The 21,544-nt window shown below is 44.3% G+C and overlaps 1 long non-coding RNA gene across 1 annotated transcript in view; it reads right to left on the reverse strand.

The window, feature by feature from the left end:
• LOC131258879 (uncharacterized) overlaps window positions 1-10,272 on the reverse strand; it is a 106,658-nt gene extending 96,386 nt beyond the window's left edge. Inside the window, exon 1 of the long non-coding RNA XR_009178111.1 lies at window positions 10,150-10,272. This is a non-coding gene — a long non-coding RNA (uncharacterized LOC131258879). The remainder of the gene's footprint in view (window positions 1-10,149) is intronic.
• Between the last annotated feature and the right edge of the window lie 11,272 nt (window positions 10,273-21,544).

The following is a 21,544-nucleotide window of genomic DNA, read 5'->3' on the forward strand; positions in this document are numbered from 1 at the left end:
GTGCTGTTATTATTGATTTTTGTTTCTTTTTTTTGTCTATTGAATTTAAATCCAAGCAGATCAAATACAAGCGACAACCGATCCTTGGGACATTCTTTGGCGTAGTGTCCATTTTGATCCGTCATGCTCACTCAGCCACCAAAACGGGAAATCTTTCACTTAACCCCGCCGGGTGGATGGCCATTTGTGGAAAGGGTCCTTCAAAAATCCTACAGTTTACAATTTACCCAACAGAAACAAAAAAACGAGGCACTGTGTGAAAGACTTTTCTTATCCCCCCTACCTTAACGCCAATAACCGTCAAATCTAATAGAGATTAGACAGGGACGTGCTTTGCAAGCAGAAAAGGGTACGGCGTGCTAAAAAAAAGTAATCAGAGAAATTTTAAGATCTTCCTAAATTTGTCTATTTAACGCCACGAACTGTTGAGATTCACCCAAAACTGACCTAATCGGTCCGATTCAATTAGCGTCAAACAAATAGGACGACAAAAAAAATACAGGGAGAAAACCTGCTTTCGTTTCACTTTTTAAACTAATTTCTTCATCGCTCGCTTAATATGCCCTGAAACGGATTCCTTTCGTTATGAAAGTTCTTTTGCCTTTAAGCTTGACTTCGCACGAAACTTCCTAATTTCGTCCAACGGGGCGTCCAACCCACCACAGATGGGCGAACACGTATTTCGTCTCCGAGCCCGCACGCTAAACACCTCGCAAGTAAATTGACGTTTCTCGAAGTTTTCTGTTTGTTCTCCGGTGTGCGATACCGCTTCCGTCACGTAGCGACGACGGCGACATCCTTCCTTTCTGGGGCGCCTTTCGGAAGGTATCATCATCCTGTCGACAAGCACGACGACGACGTTCCAACGACATGATAAACAGTGAAAGGATACAACCATGTACCATGGAACATGAGCCACACACATCCCGACAGCCCAGAATGGAACCTCCATCACTCACGCTACGTGTCCGGGGAGAACTTGTCGAAACCGGTGACCTCAGCGCACAACAACTTTGTCTTTCGTTCGGAGTCTATTTTAAAACAGTCAAACCGTCACGAGAAAGTTGGGCGTACGTTCCCCCATTCGCCGTCCAGGGCCGGCGTCTTGTTCAAGGTTGAATGGTTAATCAATATTCCACAGCGAGTGAGCCACTTTCCTGCTTGAGTTGCTTCACCACGAGCCGCCGAAATGCCAACCCTATCAGTGGGTATTTTTCACAGACAACCTCAACTCCTACATGCACGTGGTTGCTCGCTCGACGGTGGACAAAAGTTTCGACGAGCAAGGCTCTAATTACTTAGCCAGCTTTTCGAGCGATTACGACGATGCGCAGAGAGGTGCAGGAGAAAATTACTGGCATTTTCTTCATCGATAAAATATTTGCTGCTGGTTCACTTGTTCCATCGATCGATCGATCATCAACGGTGCACAAATTGATAAAACGGCTCTATCCTTGTTTTGGCATCAACAATGTAAAATAGAAGTTATCAACCATACGAAGAAGAGGGGCGATAGATGATTAATTTTTTCAAAAAATTTTCACTCGCCAAGCTAATGTTCATTCGTGCTCGGGTGGAATTTCCCATGTGGAAACATTCAAGCAAGCAACACAAAAAAAGCGGACGGGTGAAGACAACGACATTCCGAGTCGAAGTAGATCCCTTTTAATTTAGGCAAGTTTATGGATGCACCCGGACACTGCGATGTCAACGCCGTCTGGAACAATGTCGTGACAAGGGAGATGGATAGAAGAAAAAAACAGCCAGCTACCAGCTGCACTCCGCTTGCTAATTATTAAGAGCTAATAAAGTGATGGCGTCCACCGACGTCGAACCCTTTAAACACCCTCCGCCGACTTGTCTTATGCTGGCGGGTTCGGGTCGGGTGTCACGTGATGTAAGCCAATTTGCATCGAGTAGCCAGCGGATTCTCGCCTTCACCAGCGGGCACACACTCGCACACCCACGGGTTTGCAGTAGCGACACACAATAATTGGCAACGTCGACGACGACGACGACGACGACGACGAAAACGATGACGCCGTCGTAGACGATGGTGATGATATCATCGAGTAATTTGAGATAATTTAAGAGACCCGCTTCGCACAAGATATCGTGTAACACAAGAGCGACGGCACGTCGAAGGCACGTCGTGCTTCCCCCACTGGGCGTCCTCGTAAGGGGGTCTGGCGGATATTAAGTGCGCCCAGCGGCACAATGCACCAACGGAAAGGGAAAATAGCTACCGAACGACAACCGACCCTGAGAGGTCTGATCCCTCAGAAACATCGTAGTAAAGGGTGACAAACAAATGAAAAAGGGAGGCATCACGAATTTACGATGGAATGGTTTCGATTTACATGCTTTTATAATAAATTTTCACATTTCGGTAATAGACGGATCGCAATCGATCCTCGCACAAGCTATGAATACTAATGCAAACATATTTTTCAATCATTTAAAAAGAGCAAAATTTTCTTTGAATAAAATGAAAAGAGGAACATGCAATGTTTTTCTATCCAAATAGTGCTAAATTACCCATGTGATAAATAGGGCGGTGGGGTGGAGTAGTAATGGTTTGGCTGATTGAATGTATATTCCACGGATAATCGGGCCTTCATTTGAATATGCGTCAGATATACGTTTATAGCACAGGAGTTGAGTAGCAAACATCAACAAAAAAGAGTTTTTCTTACCAACATTATGAAGTTAAAGGCATTCATAAACATAATTCACAGCATGTACGACCTATTCAAAGTAGTTTAAAAACAACAGAAGGACAGATAGTTTGAAAATGGCAGGATTCATAATTCGGTCAAGATCTTCACAAAATCGGAAATGTCTTTAAAATATCCGTTTGCGAAAAAGAGTACTTCCATGTGTGAAAAATAATGACTATTTGAATATAAAACAATCAAAATAATTTAGACTTCAACAAAACAGCATCTCCCTCTAGCAAAACACAAAAAACTAATTTGGTTCGTTTTAAAATTCGTTTACAAATTAATTAATCATGCATGAGCATTCCCCAGCTTGCATTAATCCATCACTGAATTAAAGCTTTCCATGCTCTAATTCCTTTAACTAACTGATCTGCTTCCGGACGTATGATAGCGTTAGAGGTTTCCAATTTCCTGCACTACTAATTAACTGGTTGCAACCGAACCTACCCGAGGCACCACAGCCACGGACGTGTGATGTTCGCCACACCGCCACAAATACGTCAATGGAGAACATGTTATGCTGTGCCCGCGGTAGGTAGCTGGTAATGACGACTGAGCTTCCGAGACTCGTTCGACCACCCATTCTATCTATCACAACCCGCTTCGCCAACTGATGTTACGTAACATGTGGAAATTGGTGTTTCCTGAGGGTACACCAACCACCGACACTACAGATAAGCAATCGTTGTATTGTAGGAAGGTTCGGGAGAAGTTGCACCGCAAGCCACATTTTTTTCACTCTACTTATGTTAAGGTAGTTAGTACAACTTCCAGCAAAACTCCGCACAAAACTTTCATCAATCATCCATTTTGATAAGGTTTTTATAAACATTCCCGTTCTTCGTTATCATACGAAGATGGTCAGCGGGCGGAAGTCTGAAACCGGCGGCGTCTGTTTATTTTCGCATCACCCGATTACCGGTCAGCGTGATAAGGCGACCCCGTATGCATCATTAAATTATTGTCATCAATTACAGACAGATCAAACAAGCCCGAAGGCACCAAAAACAAAGGTACAGCTACCGGTAGAGTTAACCTTTGAGAAAATCGCGTCCAAAATTGTACCACGATCAGATATGGTTGGCAAAAAAGGTACAAATACCTTTCAAACAATTTCTTGTGTGTCCAAATATTCGTAAGTGAAGTTACCAAAAAAGTTCTTCAATTTCTTTCTTGTTGCGGTGTACTGTAAATACTAGGAATGCGCAAATATTTTATAATTTCCGAACAAAATACTAACGAAAGCCAGAGGCTAGTTCAAACAAGCCCGTGCTTATCAGCATATGACTGTGGGATGTTACGAGTTGTTTTCGCATTCTTACTCATTTTTCTTAAATTTGCCTTTTGCATATTACTTGTTTACGTTAGATAACGCCTGGCACAAACGGTTGAACCGTAAAGTTTGCATTCACCGTTTCACCAACTACTCACGTGAATGCTTCCCGACGCAGGCCTCATCCACCGGGTAGAAGTTTACATAACACAAAGCTGTACAGCAAGCTCTTCTTTTTCATATTCATACTTGCCCCTCCCGAACATCTCCAGCGAGTGCACAAACAAACATTCCACTGCCCACTGCTTGTGCAGAAATAAAATCGAACTCGGTCCTGGTACGTCAATCGTAACGCAAATAGGAAACGAAGTCCTGGAGAACGTGGAAGAAAACACACCGAACGAAGGTATCCGAGCAGCATCTGCAGAGGAAGCGTGAGAAAGAAAGTTGTACCATTTAACGGTTCAGCGTTTGATTCCATCCGCTAGTGCGGAGGACTAAATGGCCAGAACTCGAGATTCGCTTATCGGTACGGTATTTTATCGTTCGCAAACAAAACACACTTTCTTGCTCGCCTTAGCCTCGGAAGACTGTGCCGGAATGGTGCTGCAGGATGGCGAAAAAGTACGAGCAAACAGATAGGTCAACATTGGATTGGAACCGCCGATGTGTACACATTACTTTTTCCCCCGTGCTGGCCAAACTTCCGCCCTCAGCACTTCTCTGTGCCGTCTCAGGGCTTCAGCTTCGTTGTACATTCGCATGCTTTGCTACATTAGCATTATACGCGAAACGAGCATAGCATAGAGGCCTATTCGGCAAACGGGAAACCCGCGAACAAAAGCATCCGTCATAAATCTTGACGCATTTCCTCCACCCCTCGTCGACCCCGAGGCGAATCGATCTCTTTGGGCCTCTCTCCGGAAGCACCGCCGACGGTCCCTCTGAAGCGCTGAATGGGCGCTAAAGCAACGGGAAAGCGCATCCGTCGGCATAATCGATGGCCAATCGATCGGGTCGCGGCTGAAATCACTTTCTGGCCTACGATCTTCACCTCGACTTCGCGTGACTAGCATACTGTCGGAATTCGGGTGATGATGGGACCGGAGTTCAGCGAACGATGGAACGATCCGGGCCCGTGTCACGGATGCTGCCGCTTGTTTCGTTCTGCGGCGGAAGGGAGGCAGCACGAAACGGGCAAACGTGGCAGTTTGTATAACAAAATTTCGTTCTTAAACAACGCGACATGTAGAGGCAGCGCACGTAACGACGGTTTTTGACTCCGGGGTTGAGTCATCGGCGGTGATGGTCGTTGAGATTATGAGGCCGGGACGGCCGGATGAAGCGTCGATCCGGGCCTAGCAGGCAAAGAATTGGACGCCCCGAAGGCAACACACAAAAGAAGAAGGCCACGATTTTAGAGCACGAACTAGCGGACGTGTTGGTCACGATTTTGTACTTTATGGTTTTGACGCTCAACGGCTCGGCTCGGCGTTGAGAAGAGCAGTTTAACGTTCAGTAGAATCAGTTGCCTTTACTAAATAGCTGCTTCACTGTCGGTGCCTTGAGCTAATCCGATGTTAGGATTGATAGTGCCATAACTTTGTGTCCAAATTAAAATGCTAACGATATCCTCAACATTGTGCTGAAAGCAAACGTCCCGTTCTGCTATCGATGGTTTTGTTCATGAATTAATGTTATCGAAACCATACTAAATGAAATCAAACTTTAAACAAAACAAGGGTCAACAAAATCAGGATTTATGTTTTAAAACGGAAAATACAGGCGTTGCCAGCCAACTTTGCCTCGAAAGCAGGTGATTTTGTTCCTAACGCACTTTGTTTTGAAATAACTCATCAACTGTTGTCGCTAAAGCATCTTGTATTGAAATAGCTCATCGACTATTGACTCTAACTCATCTGACTTTGGCTCTAACCCATCTGGGTTTGTCTCAAGCCGAAAACTAGGGAATAAGCAAAGTAATTGTGGCTAGACTACATTGTAACACTCCGAGAAATATTAACATATTATTTTTATATGATTTAAAATTATTCTTACCTATTTTTGAATGATTTTCCGCAGATTATGTTGAAGTGCATACGTACGTATATCAAATAAGAAGGCAGCATTGTGGTGTTTAACTCGGTGGTATAAACGTACTAGCTTAGATAAATCAATGCCACTTGACAGCTAAGAGAGTGCGCTTATGTCACGGAGTTAAACACCATACTAGTATACGCAAAATTGTTCAAAAATACATAAGAATAGCTTTAAAGCATACAAAAATATAAACGTTTGTGGTTTTTGGGCTTTTAAAATGTAGAATATACATTTACCTTGTTTATTCTCTGTTTTTCGACTGGAGACAAACCCAGATAGGTTAGAGACAAAGTTAGATGGGTTAGCGGCAAAGTCACATGGGTTGGAGAGCGAATTGCTATTGAGCGAACGATGAGCTATTTCAATACCAAATGCATTAGAGACAACAGTTGATAAGTTATTTTAATCATCGGTCGGTCAACCCCTGGTCACAGCTTTGCGCAACCGCATGCGGTTGCGTTTTTTTCCCATGGGAGAGATAGGAGCTGTCATGGGCTGTCACCGCAGACGCAAGACCTTGCGGTTTCTGTACTAAAAAATCAAACGAGTTTGATTCTTGCCGCAGGCTCTTGCGTTTTTCTATGTCAACAGTAAATATTATTCCTAGTAGACTTCAATGAGATTGTATGCTCAGATAAGTGGTATATTCAAACATTAAAGTATTATTTTTGGCAAAAAGCTGTGCTCGTTTGACAGATCAAAAATGCAACCGCATGCGGTTGCGGAAAGCTGTGACCACAGGTTCAGAGCTAAACACAGGTGGCAAATTCTGTAAGAGCGATGTAGAACACTACAAAAAGGAATGAAATTAATCAACAAATTGACTTCAACGATACAGTTTACCACAACGAATGACTTTTCAAGAACCGGTTGTCTTTCGAGTAGGGCTGGTTGTTTCGAGTAGATGGTAATGTTTTTTCAATGAAACATTTCCCCTTGTCGCCCAAACAATGTTGGTTCGGACAAACCGAATTATTCCACAGAGTTTATTTTATTTCATTTTATTCAAATCAATGTGCCTTCAAGCACCAACCTTGGTTCGTCTTGTTGATGTCGTCGCTCGATATCGAATGGAAATAGGATTCCCGTTCAAGCACTCAACTCCAGCGCTGCCAAGAAAGAAGAGCGAAACGAGAACAAAAAAAAACACAATGTCCGACTGAAGAGAGGGCGAAAAAAAAACAACCCATAAAGATGTCACGCGCCGTCCCACAGATCAGAAAGTTCAAATCAATTGAACAACTCGAGCTCCGAGAGCCGGTCGAAGCAATTCCGTTTGCCGTTCGCCACAAGCGGCGTACCAGCACAAGGAGCGTTGGAGCTCGTGGAGCGAAGAATACGAAATGAGGGAGTTGGCATAAAAATTCATTTACCATACCGGCGATTCGTCATCCGCGCGCGCGGTATTTATGCGCCGAGCATCGTCCGGTCCGACGGCGGAATTACATCTCGAACGCCAACCAGGACGACAATGCCCATGCGAGGGGGAAACGCAACAAGAAGCAGCGGTTAACGACTTTCCATCCAAATGGTGTGGCGAGAATGGGCCTGTTGATGGATCGAATTCATCCACGGAAACGAACGGAACGCAAACGAGCGATCGGGGCGACAACTATTTCGCCCGTCGCGAGGAGAAAAACGAAGAATATGCTGTGCACACCACCGATTGCAAATTGTCGTCCGAGCGGTGAAAATCACTCGACTTTCGCCGGCATACAATTTAGAATAATGATGGAGTCGCAAAAGTAAGTTAGCACATTTCCAGCACCGAATGGTTTGACCTAGCATTGTTACGGTTCCAACTCAACGGGACTCAATTATTGTGCAGTGATAGGAGAACTGTTCGTGCACGTTGGCATTCATGGTTCATCGTTTGGAGAGTCACATCTTACATCCTATTTTTTATTTATACTATTTAGCAGCCCTCCACACAATTTAGTGTACTAACTAATGCACCAAATAAAATGAAAAATACGTTTAAGCAATAAACATAAAACTATGTTTTACAATTGTTTTCAATGGGAATAACATTTTGTTTTCATGCCACCTTTGTCAACAAATGCGTTAAAACACATAATAAATAAGGTGTTTCACTCACCTCCCTTTACAAGCTGCGAACCAACATGAGGTTGCGATTCGGGAATGGAACAAAAAAAAAAGCAAAACACTCCCAACACGAAACCGGTTGGAACCGTCAGCATAAATCAAAAGTTCCGGCACACCGCAGCACGGTACTCGAGGAAAACTTTTTTCCCCGATGGAAAATGAATGGTTAGGGTAGACAATGAGGGGTTACTAAACAAAATCCGCCAAACGGGGAAAACACAGCGAACAGTACCTGTACCGTGCTAGTCTGAATATTCAAAACATAGAATTTTCCTTAACGTAATGCAGCTTTGATTGATACATAGATATTAGTAGAAGCATAAAACTTTAGTCTGACAAAAGAGTAAAGGAAAATCAGGTGGTAAGCATATGCCAAAAGAGGTCTAACATTTTCCGAAAATAATTATTTAACACGAGCATATTTACGACACCTTTGCTCTAATCTTCCATCTTCTGACGAACCACACGAGTGGCCTCCACCTTTCCTGACGTTGATGGACCTCAAAAATAAATCCACGTACAGATAAGACCCCATATCTTGTCGTGCATCACACTTCGAGCCCGTTATATACCGTCAATCAAAAGGCTGAATTAACTCACGCAATAATTCACACTACATGTTGGGACCGATTTGGAGGCCGACCGCTGGAAAGACCTTTCCCCGGGACGTGTGCTGTGGGATGTGGGGAAAATCATCCAAATTTAATACACCGGCCATCACGAAAAAGTAGAACCCTGACGGGTTCTGAATGAAAACTGACCGAACCGAAGAGCATAAAGAAATGGGCGTCCAATGTCCTAAGCTGTGGGCGAGACCAACTTTCTTAGCACCCGTCACAATTTTGGGGTACGCAACAACCATCGGCAACACCTAGTTGTCATAAATATTAATAACTTCAAACACGGGTCGCAACCAGAAGGCTCTCCGAACGCACATGCGTAACATACATACCAACCTTCAGGTGCGTGGGTCGTTCGCCTACCGGCAAGCCCACACTCAGAAGGAGCCCTGGAAGGAGCTGGGAGGCCCAATTCGATTTATGTACCTTCGTCCGATGGAGCGAATGATGGTTAAGCGGCTAATCCTGAAAAGGCGCAGTCGAACCCGGGGTAAGAGATGCCGGGGCTAAGCAATTCCAATAATCGTCGGATCAAATCGCAGCAGAACATCGGCTGTCCTGTGGAAAATGATGATCACGATGCTGATGATGATGATGATGATGTCGGGTGCCAAGCCCAATTTCGCATTTCAGAATTTCGACCCGCCAAACCCGCCAAAAGCCTCCATATTTCGGGCCGGCTTTGGCAACAGTGCAAAAGGTCTGCACAACATGATAGATATTCAAGAATGGTTCGTCGATTGGAAGAGCGGTTGCGATTTCACATCAATAATTCAATTATTCTTTTTATGGGAGTTTTGTTCTACGCTACCTGTCTCCCTCATCTGACCCGATGATGCCGCCAGTTTCAAGTTGTGGTGTTATTTTTGGTAAAAACCAAGCAGATCCCAAATGCGACCTTTTTCTTCCATGCCATAGCAAGTGGAAATTGGAATCGATTTCTAAGAAAAAAAAAAACTTCTTAAATTTTGCCGACAAAGTTGAAGGTTATGCTGTACCTAAGTTAATGGGATATGGGAATAAGGAATACACATAATGTACTGACGCACGGATTTATTCTCAAAGTATATTTTAAATGAAAACTTTAACGCGTTGAAAGCTGAATTATGAAAAGGAAATTTGCAGCATTGTCGTATCAATGAGGGCTTATGTTTCCAACAGAAGAAAAAATCAATGGAATGTTTATCATACTTGTATGTTTTCATGTTGAAATAAAACAAATCATTCTCATCACGTTGGTAATATTTTCGAAAGTGACATATTACTTGTCCGCGAGGGTAAGATTCAAACAGTTGAAATTTCCTTATGTCATAAGGTCTCCACTTACCTTCCTTCAATTGTCCCCGACATCGACAATGATGAGCCAAGCTTTATGCTGCTACTGTTTCAGGTCCTGACACGAAACTAGGCCACCCGACATATCATGCGAACACTTTCGCTTCAACACTACCGCGCGACTCGATAAACGTACGCGATCGATACATAATCCAATAACTTTATACCTTTTCACCCTGGCTTCGAGTACGCCCCGTCCGCCGGAAAATCACACTCACTTGGAAAAACACTCGCCCGACGAAACGGGCACTGAAAGGGAAAACACCGGCCACGATGGCTCAATTTTCAGCTACTTGTTTCCTTCGATGTGAAGAAAAGTGACGGGCCTGGAACTGGAAGGAGATGAAGCGCGCACGCACACACACACTCACGCACACACACACTCACGCACACACACACTCGAGCGCGCGCCTACACTGTCAGGCCGCAGGCAATGAATAAATCACTTGACTTTCCTTTTAACTTCACTGTTGTTTTCCGATTTTCCCGAATACGATTCTCGCACTCACATATACGCACACACACACGCGCGCGCACAAAAGGATGCCGGCACTATCTCCTGCTGCGGGTCGGAAGGATGGATTTAAAAGGGTCACCCACGGGCAATCACGCACGGATACACTTCACACGTTGTTTCCTGCCCGATGAAGGCTGGAAATGATGAAATTTTCACTACCATCGGGATTCCCTTTGCTTCAATACCATTTTCTCGGAGGGATGGATTTTCTTTTCGTTGTGGTCGGGTTTTCAATACCCGTCCGTAAGAACCGACAATGGTGTCGGTATTGTCAAAACGCTTGTCAATACCACTTCCGGTCCATGGCCAGTTTCTGAAAAAAAACATACAAGAAAACAGTGAAGTAAATTAATATTCAGAACCATTAAATGTGTTTTGTTTTGCAATAAAAAATTGAAAAGATTAGACTACAAAAACATAACGAACAAATCGGTTTATTGCGAACAGCGCAGATAATGATTGTTTGATTCAGAAAACATCGTAAATGTCTGCAATCACCGTAAACCACGACCGCAATTGCACACATACTATCGGTTAGACGAGGTATGGTTGTTGAAAGTAATGTTGAACGCTTAAAAAACTGCTTTATAATTTCCGATAAAGAAAATATCAGCATTATGTTACACACAAATACAAAAATCAGTATGGATTTTATGCGGTAAAAAAACTATGTTTACAAATATGACGCAGTAAACAAACGATAACATTCCCCAATAGTAAAACATTCGCTTATGTGTGTCATTGAACTGTCGTAGAAAAATAGAGTTTGTTTTTATATACTTTATATGTTTGTATGACTTCATGTTTGTTTTAAGAATCAGTTTATTATAATTCGGCAAAGTTTTGTAGATTGCTTCAAGGCCAAAAACTATAAACATAAATCAGCAATATGAAACACATAGATAGGCCTTTTGTGGACTTATCCCATGTACTTCAAATTGTAAAGTAAACAATTTGTATGGGGGCAACATAATATCATTTTTTCCACCCTTTCTTTAACCGAAAACGGAGTGACGCCAGAGCGATGGAACAAAACAAACGCACGCCTGTATTTGACAAACTTTAACACTGCCGAAAGGCCTCCAAACTCGCACGTCACCGAAACCTCGCAGTTTCCTCCTCGTTCCCCGGGAGAACATTGTGCGGTCGTTGCAAAAGGCAACAGACGTTGTTGGTCGTGTCATGCAGCGCAACGTGATCCGTATTTTATGCTCGTCACAATGTACTTTTTTTCCACTCCAGGCTGACTCATGCAAACTGGTTTCGGGAGCTGGAACACACAAAAAAAACACACACACGAACAATTCCGTAATTCCCCCTGCGCGAGAATATGTCCAATGGGAACTCGCGATGATACACACGCACATAAAAAGCAACAAAAGCCCATTCGTGTGACTCGAAAGTCTCAAGAACTTTGTGCATAAAACACACGCTTCCGTTTCCGGCGAAGTTGTGCCCCCATTTTCCCTCCCCCCGCAACCCTCACCCGCCCGGTAGGCACGTAGGTAAAATAAATGCCCCTGATTAACGAGCAACCATGCCATCCTACCTTACCAAAATTCTCCTTTGCCCAACCCATCGCAGAAACGTCCTTGAAACATTCGACATGATGAAGATGGCTCTGTCAGATGATTCAGCACACACGCACACACAAAAACACCATCCGGGGGGTTAAGCATTGAACCAACAAAACGTGCCTTTGAAATTCCGATTGTAGGCGCGATCGGAGAATAACATCAAAGCTCGGTGCGTTCCGACGAATAATCAAGGCGTGGAACGCAAAAACCGCGCGATTTGCAGTGTGGCACAAATTTTACCCCGCAAGAGATGACACGTGCACACGTCCTGGCCACCCACGCACCCAATCTAACCTGCGCCAGTTGCCTGGGCGATGGGGTTCATTCGTTATCCTTCAGCCACGAAATTACCCTCGGCAAAGATGGAAGAGTTTAGAGGGCGATGTTTATGCAAAGCAGGTGCTATGATTAATACGTTTAATTTTTCCTAATTCTTTCATTTTTCCGGAGTTAAAGATTTTATTCAAGTTTAAATTTTAAAATTTTAAATTAGAAAATTATTGTTTGTATACGTTAATTTTATTTTAAAATCAAAATTATAATATAAATGGATTAATTTGACTGTAACGGGGACAAGAAGCGTATTTTTGTTATCAGGTTTATTTATTTTTGTCTCCACAACATCAAACTGATCGTTTCAATCAGCACATTCAGTTTATATTCGCAACCTTAACAAATGCAACAAGTTTGCCTCGGGATGTCAACGACAAATCGTACGAGTAGCCCGAACAAACAAGCAAAAACCAAACATCAGATAAGGCTTGAAGACAACAGCGCGCTGCCAAACACACCGCCGCGACGAATCAACTCCCATTGTGTGTGAGTGTGCTAGGGGCTTCCGGTTCAATCAAAAACCAATCGGGTGAGATAATGAAAAGAACAAAACTCCATTCGAACCATCAAGCCAAGGTAAACGTTGTTGTTGTTCGAGGCGGCTGCAGAAAACTGCAGTCTGCTCTGCGCACGGATCGCTGCATTCGTATCCGCATCCGACGGCGGATCCTCGAGCTAAGTCACCTGAAAACAGTGGAACGCAACAGTAGCCTACACCCTGGGCAGGATCCGGCTTCAGCTCCGGCATGGAAAGCACGGGAAAAAAAGAATTACCCCACGAATAGCCCCCGACAGGCAATATTCGTTCGGTTTCCATTCAATTTCTGGTTGGATTCGCTCTGACACTCAACCCTTCAACCCATCTTTTTGCAGCCGAACCGCCGTTGACGTACTTTGCCGACCGATGGAGTATTTGTAGTCGTCAAGTTTTTGCCGAGCCAAAGCCGGGAGGCAGGGGTGGTGGTGGTGGTGGTGGTGGTAGGGTGCAGTGAATGAATTGTGCCACGACCTGTCGATCATTGAAAGCACTGATCTACGGTGTCTAGTCGTCCTGAAAGTCGCGTGACGGACGTATGCCAATTTTTCTTCCGAACACTGTTTCCATCCCACCGGTTCCACGCATACTGTCCGCTGCAGTCGTTTTTTTCTTCTAGTTCTTCCATTTCAGACCGAGGATATTTGCCAAAGGTATACTATCCATGAACCGGTTTCATTTGCTTTGGCAATTTTAACATTTTTTTTTCAACCTCCCTCGATCGACATGCGATGCTTTGCTTAATCCCATTCGAACTCAGCTTGGGGTCGCATGATAAAATCAGACACCGTGTATTTCCGGTTCGGCAAAAGAGGGCAACATTCTCATCTTGCATCGGCTAACATATTTCGGGAGGATTCGTTTGAGGACAAAATATGAGCAGAAGATCCCAATTATTTTGATAATCTTTAAGTTACTTTGATTACATCATTTGACCTTTGGAACGTGATCAACATTACTAAAAGTTTACATTCATACGACATGTTGTATTTGATGCTAACCAAGCCAAGCCAATGGTATTATAACGGCATTTTCAGTCAAACTAATGTTTGAAGTGAAGCAAGTTGGACTTTCCTCCTTTCCTCCAAGCTAGTTTTGTTTTGTATAGCCTCGGAGGCAAACAATTAAATAAATGTTAAATGTTTCCCTTTTTACCTCTTTAGACAAGCAGCGTGAAATTTCAACATACTTGGTTCCAATTTTGGTTCGCAAATGGAATTATATCATTTTATTTCTCCCTCTGTAGTTCTTTTTTATGTTACTATATATTTTTCCGCACTTGATTGCGACTAAATTAGTAACATATGAATTTTGTCAAGACAATTTTGTTTTAACAATAATCAGCATTTGTAAGCTTTTTTACTTTCCTCTATGAGCTGAAATAGTTTGTTACATCGAGATAAGCAATTGTGACTAAGAGGCAAAATTTACTGTATGATGTCGAAATGCTATGTTTCGTAAGCAAATTTGGGAGAGGATGGATCTATAAATCAACGAAACATTTTAATTGAAAATACTTGTACTTGAAAGAACGCAGCTCTCCTGTCTCTGCTTCGAAACAAACGAAACACTTACATTCCTGACAAGTGTAACAACCGCAAAATTCGTGAATCTGTTACGCAGAACGAATGCTTGGCATGTTTTTCTTTATTATTATGTATTTTTCGACCCGCGAAAGGCATCTCTTAGCATTCGCAACCTAGCCAACCGGCAAACGAACGCACACCATGCGAAGGGACTCGTGCCAAAACCACAACGTCGACGCTGAGTGGCACTTTGCGTGATTTTCTTGCTTGACGGATGGAAGCAGGCTCACCGTAACTGCGTATACGCCGAAGTACGCCGACCAGCAAAGGCAGCAAAAGCACTGGAGGAATTGTTGAAGAATATCCTTCACTTCATTCCAACCGCACCGCGAGTGCTTCACGTTCACCCAGACAGCTCGTACAATGCTTAATTTGCCCGGCCCTGTAAGACCGGCCCGGCAAACGGAACGAAGCCCGGTGGAAACATTGTAGCTTTCCACCCGCGCCAAGGTTGGTCCCCTCCCTGCGTCCTCCTCCCACCGTACCTAGAGCCGTGGTGAACAAATAGAACCAATTTGGGGACCGCTCTCGACCGCACGACCTATCCCAGCATCGCGTGGAAGAAAAGACCAATCAATGCAAGAAAGCACCATGACAAGAAATCTTCCATTAATTCCGAACAGAACACGGAGAAGGACCCCCCGGGGGCTGCAAGGTACAGCAGGAAAGGATAAATGCTGTGGTGAATTGGGCATTTCCGGTCAGCAAGTCACTTCAGAACGACGAAAGGGAAATGAAGGAGGGGGGGATTGATGAAAAAAGAAACAAATCCCAAGGTCAATGGGAAAGATGGGGAGGATAGGCTGAAAACGCCACATCACAATCGACTCCGAATCCACGCAAGGCTTTTTTTGATTGGCTTATGTAGGACGTTTCCATGGTCCAGGGCCGACGTGTTTCATGTCCTGTTGTGCAGTTAGTGCCATTACGGCTAACGCTGGCACACAGAGACGCACCGGAGCCGAGAGGGGGGGAGGAGACTCAATGAAGGTATTAGCTTACTGCCACGTTTCATTCTGCACGACCTAAGGATGGGATAAGTGGAATCGGATTCACAGAAACGAGGTAGGGCGTGTTGTTTGAGCTTGTAGGCTTATCGTTTCGATTTTCCTATTTTATATCTTTTCCAGGAAAAATGACTTATATCCGCCGTCGAGGCTTAGACTTTCCCTTTTTCCGTTTTTTGCGCACTCCTTTCCGACCACATTATCACTTTTATTATCGTGTCAAGATAAGTCATTGCCCCATATTTGCTATTTCCAAGAATTTGTATACTAGGTATACTTGGGAAATGTTATCAGCCAAATGTTTATCACAATAACTGGGTCAATAAACACATTGGAAAATAATACATATTTGTACTCGGATAGTAATGAATTCCGTGAACATGCAGCTTTCGAAATGACTCACCAAATGTAGCGTGTTTTACTTGAGAATCGTGTAACATTTCCCTACAGCCGAAACTTGGCTGCCAACTATTTTACACTGATATACTCTTCTGTCGGTTAACTAGCGGAAACAAGAAACCAACCTTGTTCCTTTCGTTGAAGCTCGTATTTGGTCAGAAAAGAAGGCGCATCCGATTGCGGCCAGTTGGTGGAGAAGGCGATGCAACGAAACGAAGGCATCCAGCAATCAAAAACCGCAACCTTCCCTAGATGAGAATGTTGCAGACTCGACGGGAAACTCGACCGCCAGAGGAAATTCTGCACACCACCAGGAGAGAACGCGAGAAGACAGAGAGCACTCGACGTTATCGGAGAACCGACCGAGCCTTTAAAAGGAAGCAGTAAGTCCAGACAAAAATGGACCGCGAAACGTGATGGAATGTGCGAAAGCAACCCTGCCAGGGTTGGCAACAACACTCATTCCCTTAGGGATCCTATATCGGTCCGACTTGGTGGAAGCGCGATAAACCGCTGGGTAAGCGAAAGAAACCGCTCGGCAAATGCCCTTCAGGTGCCGGTAAGGTGAGGCTAATCAATCATGCATAATCTAATTAAAAACTACAAACAAAAACCGCCAAACGGGAGCGGAGGACCGCAGCCCATGGTCGACCCGTTCCGTATCCCTAGATGAGGCGCGTTCCCTTTCCCGTAAGAAACCCGGGAATCATCAAAATTCACCGAAGCGAGCCGTTAAATGTGCGTAAAACCCAAAGCGCGCCGTCTCACTTTTCTTACGGCGTTTATCGGTCCACTTCCGGCATTTCATAAATAGTTCCTCGCCCCGGACCCCCGCTACGAAGCGAAACGTAATACGACACCCTCCGGAAGTGCAATCAAGCATCACCATTAGTCTGCGCGCACCTTTGCAAACCCCTCCGGGGCACGGAGCAAATGGCGTAAGATCGTCGTAAGTTTTTCGATGTGTTTTGAGTTTATTTTTTTCATTCTTTTCTACAACTCTACTACCGAAGCATGCAAACATCTCTGCCGGTGTGGAAATCGGGGTGGCAAACAGGAGTTTCCGCTCACCCATAATCGATAGCCATCATGCAAACCTGGGAACACACCCGACCGAAGGCAATACACGCCGCTCGGTAAAGGCTCAGATCGAACAGCCTGCTTTCCCATCATAGAACCGCCGATCCTCCGGCCCTTCCGCAAATGCAGCTGCCAACGTGAGTTCGGCAAACAGCAAACACGAGCAACACACGTCGATAATCATAATTTCCAATTCCGTACACACATTCCCTTCCCGGCCTGCGGTTGTGAGTACATACTTTGTGCTTCCCTGGCGATAGGACCGTAAGCATACAGCATTGGACAGAAAAAATAAATAAATCGATCCACAGTTCGGCAGCCAACAGCAGTGCCATTTATCATTTCAAAAACTACAGCGATAAGACTGTTGGGAGGCGTGGTATTGCTTTGATATCGAGCATATGCTACCCGGGCGTATGTATGTTTTCGCTTATCACACTGTACAGGGCCCGGAGCAAGATGAATGATTAGTTGGGCACTGGTTATGATAAGGTAGCAAAAATACGATATTAGTCCCTTTAGGTCATGCCAATGTATCATTTGAAGGCTATGTTCTTCGGTAAATGGTGTGATATTTCAAGGGGAAAAAGAATTTCTCTTTACAACCGTTGGAAATCCATAATTTACCGAATATCTCATGATGGAGGAATGAAACTTAGAGGATAAGGATTACATTATAACCAAAAACTACTTTAACAGTATAGTTTGGCTATACTGTTTGGAATCTAATCCGATTAGCACAATTTGAAATGAAAACTTTTCTTCTAACATATAGTGAACGATTACGGGGTTTAGGAATCATATAATGGAACACTTGAATCAGTTTGTGGAATGTTTCAAATCGGTACTGGAACAGCACATGCCAGCTCGGGAAGTTTGCAATAAAATAATGGAATGTTGCAACTCTTGAGCATTGGAATGATAGATGGGCAGTTTTATGAAGGAACTCCGTGGAACTCTACAAATGACATTATGGAACTCTATAAATGTACCTAACGTTTGCCCTTATCTCTCTAACTTATCTACTCCTCATACTCTTATGCTATCTAAGATTGTACTAAATGGTATATCCTTTGCCTATTATACAACAAATTGCCTATTATACAACTGGCTGACAATTATACACCCCGTGAAGCTATTCTCGTTTCACAGAATACACTTAAGGTACGTGTGGAATAAATGACAAAACAAGAAAGAAAATGGTAAAACCAAAACAGAAAAATTGATCCGCATTGAAGCTCGTCGAGGAGACGAAAGCAACAACACCGAATTGAAACCTCTTGGAAAAGTGCGTCCCCTCCGCAATCGATATGCAATTGACTGCATCGTTGCCAGAGTGCATCCGGGCACAGCTGACACGCGCAGCACCTAAAGACACACCGATATCGACACACCGACAGTACACACACACGCACACACGCCGTACGATCCCTCCGATAATTCTGGCCCAAAATTCGAAAAGAGCTCACTTCACCCAATTCCTACGACCGAGCACAGCTGCAACGGTGAAGGTATCAAGAATGGAATGAGGAAGAAAGCGAAAAGAGAGGCACCCTGATCCTAGGCGACCGCCTTTCGTTGTCCGCGTAGAGGGCCGCCTGAACAGCTGTCATTTCGCTCCCCGAGATCATCCGAGGGGATCGAGTCGCCCGGATTGCGCTCTCGAACTTTGTAAAATAGGGATTGAGGCCGTGGCAAAACAAAAGCAAACGGACGAAAGGCAAGAGAAAAGTGTGTCGGAAAAAGGGAGGTTTAATGTAAGCCATGCTTTTTGGACGAAAATGGACTGAAATTCGAAGGAGTGATGCTAACAAAGAAAAAAAAAAGCAGGCTTATGGCGATGCTATCACCCTGACCGTGGGTGGACGGGATGGTGCTTCCCGATTCGTCTCACATTTTCCCGAGCACGCTTGATAATGAGTTTAGTGTCCTTCTGCTCCGGCAAGCCGGATTGTAAAAAAAAAACCGGGAACGTCCGGGAATTTTTCGATCCACTATCATCCAGACCCCGGTCCAACCTTCAGCCCCGGTTGTCCACTGTTCCCTCCACGCGCCATCTGGAAAACCCGACTGTTTGGGGTTGGAAAATTATCTCCTCGTAAGTTGGAAACGTTTAAGCCACCGTAAGAGAGTGTTGCGAAGGGGAACCCGAGAGTGTGTTTCAGGAATTGTCGAACTTTTACACAACCTTTTTCCAATGGAAAATGGGTTCCATTGGTTAGGGTTCTGAAAGTTACTCCAGAACTAGAACAAGGTTGGTTCGGGGAATTTTCAATTGTATGGCGTAGGATGGTAAAATTCGTTTCATGATCCTTTGACCGCTTCAGTACGAACGCTTTCAAGGTGGACGCTGTTTCGACGCAAGGCGTCGACTAAAGCACTACATATCGGCCATTTTTTATTGTCTTCCAAAGTGTTGGAATGTGGCCCATTTCCGAGAGTGGTGGGTGTGCACGAAAAGAAAACTATCCGCCCGAGGGAGGAATACTGAAAACCTCCTCCCCAGTCCTTGCATTCAAACTGTTCCATGCGTCGTTCAACAGTTTCTAGCTTTATTTTTTTCCTCTTCTTGTTTCCATTAGTTTTTCCGCACACTGAGCAACGTCGTTCGCAACTGCACGAATTCACCCGAAGCGGGAAATTGCAAACGTGAAACGGATGAACGGTCTCTTTTCGGTATGCCTGTTTGCGTTTCCTTATCCTTCCAGCGCCGACGGACGGAGCGTCGAAAACTTTAATTTTGTGACGAAAATTACATTCCTTTCAGTGGCCGAGGGACGCTGACTTCATCAACCGGGCGGAGGCCGCGAAACGGAGCGAATCATTATTCACCCCAGTTTTGTTCCTTTACACTATGGGCCGAACATTTTCGTATGACCCAAAAAAGCACCCAACATTCTTCCACACGAAAGGGTAAAGAGGAAACGTGCGAATGGGAATATTGACCTCCAGAAGGAACAGAACGAGAGAAAAAAACACAGCACCGGAACTAGGGCAGGCACGTTTTACGTGGTAAAAAATGGAATTTTGAATTTTGAACACTTCCGCGTTCCTGCGGACGGAAAATCGTGGCTCCCATCATGGATCATTTTCAGCGTGGCAAAGCCACATCCACGTAAGGACGAACTTTTTCAAACCGACCGGTTTAAAACTCAATCGTGTTCCATTCTTCATTTCTTTGCAGAAGTTTGGAAGCAGCAGAAAGAAAGAACTCTACCGGAAGTTCTGGGGCTAAGAAATGGAATGAACGACTCGAACATGAAACCACATCTTAAAGTTACCTCCTACTCTCGCGGTTGGAAGTCGACGAAAGATGATAAATTAACGGTTGAAAAACAACGAGGCGTGACTGTCTGGTAATGGACTGTCACCTGGCTGCAACGTTTTGCAGTCTACATTAAGCATGAAATGAAACTGGCATTTAGAAACTTAACTTACTTATTAGTGTTTGAAAACGGCGGCGTTCGAAAAACGAGCGACAAAATAAATTTCTAAAGTCTTTGTTCATTAGTTCCCACATGTGCTAGCGACTCATTCTCGTTTCAATCAATGGTATTACAAAGAGATAAACACACATTTCCTGAGATAAGAAGCCTGCTTGTACTAAAAACCACAATAAAACAACCTCTGTGACAAACGATGTGGCGTTTGAAGTTTGAAGGCTAAACAAACTGAACACATCATAAGACAGCCAAGAGTCGAGAATCTCACCCGCTTCGGCAACCCTTTGTGTTTGTTGGTGGTTGCCTCATTGTAGGCAGCCCGCAATCGAACTCTTTGTCTCCATGGAACGCTTCCCAGATGCAGATAGAATCGAGGATGCATTTCGAAGTCCAGGTTCCGGGCTCGACCCCCGGAAAACCCGGATGTGGCGCATCTGCAGAAAACATGTTTATCATGCCCTCGTATACATTTAATCAACATTCTTTGCTTGCCGGAAACATTTTCCCGGGTACCAACACACCGTGAATGCGGGGAGGGGGATGAAAGTTCCAAGGATAAACGGTTTGCTGCAATACAGGTCATTTTGCACCAATCTCCTGGAGTCGAGTCGCATGGCTTGTGGTTGTTTTTCTGCACAAAAATGAAATCTGGACCTGTGCACTAAAACTCCATGTTGGATTTGGTAGCGTGGCAGTCGAGTTCGAACACCACCATGTGTTCGGTGGGGTTCGGTGCTGATTGGGACCAAACAAAGAGTGTCTTTCCAAATGCCCACCTTTCCAGTGGCGAGGAGTCGAGCAGTCTAGCACAAAGGCATCGCCAGATAAAGCCTAGGCTATCTAGCAGATAAAAACTCACCCCCCATACAAAGTGTCCGAGGGGGTATACGTATTTAGTTTGCTTTTTCGT

The sequence above is a fragment of the Anopheles coustani genome, chromosome 3 (genome assembly GCF_943734705.1).
Source record: "Anopheles coustani chromosome 3, idAnoCousDA_361_x.2, whole genome shotgun sequence".
NCBI classification, from domain to species: domain Eukaryota; kingdom Metazoa; phylum Arthropoda; class Insecta; order Diptera; family Culicidae; genus Anopheles; species Anopheles coustani.